The sequence below is a fragment of the Acyrthosiphon pisum genome, unplaced genomic scaffold (assembly GCF_005508785.2).
Source record: "Acyrthosiphon pisum isolate AL4f unplaced genomic scaffold, pea_aphid_22Mar2018_4r6ur Scaffold_266;HRSCAF=679, whole genome shotgun sequence".
NCBI lineage: Eukaryota > Metazoa > Arthropoda > Insecta > Hemiptera > Aphididae > Acyrthosiphon > Acyrthosiphon pisum.
Window position 1 is genome coordinate 8 of NW_021772014.1, and position 785 is coordinate 792.

A 785-nucleotide genomic window follows, 5' to 3' on the forward strand; every position below is an offset into this window, starting at 1 on the left:
AGAAATCAATGTATGTACAACATTATTATTATTTTTAGATTAATTTCATTAACCATCGCCAAGTATTGTAAACATATTAATAAATATTTAGGAACTTTATGGTAAACTGAAGAATTTAAAAAAAATCAAAAATAAAACAAAAGGTAGGTAAACCAAAAAAACAGAAAGTAAAATATTAAATATTAAAATATTATGTTTATTAAATTATATCGATTTTAGTTTCAGTCACATTTATTAAAGTTGGAAAAAGAATATGATGGATCCTCATTAAACAATCAAAACTGCATACGTGTAAAAAAACCAAGTGGTGGTAATTTTTCAATTAAAATACCTACCGGTAAACCAAGGAGGAGGTGATTATTTGGTTGTTCAAAAGTATAAAACATCTGATATGGAAAAAGTAGAGTAAAAAGACAGGTAACAACAATTGTGATGTGTGGTATATTTAATAAAATATCTATGATAATATAAAAATATAATTAATTATAATATGTAACCATTATTTCGATTTTTAAATAGATGGAAAACCAGTACATTTAATGCAAAAATTATACTCAACGAAAAAGATAAAGCGGACAATGCAATAATATTAGCATTCAATAATTTACAAGATTTGATGATGGATAAATTTATGTGTAATGATGATAAACAAATTGAATCTTATCAATAATAAGACTACTTATTTATATTATTTTAATTCACAAGTTGTATCACACTAATATTTATACTATTCGATTATATTATTATGAAAAAATAAAAATAAAAAAAAACATGTTATTTAATTC

The 785-nt window shown here is 21.9% G+C and overlaps 1 pseudogene; it reads left to right on the forward strand.

Moving 5' to 3' along the window:
- The first annotated feature begins 219 nt into the window (after window positions 1-219).
- LOC103310918 lies at window positions 220-717 on the forward strand (annotated as a pseudogene).
- Window positions 718-785: the final 68 nt, after the last annotated feature.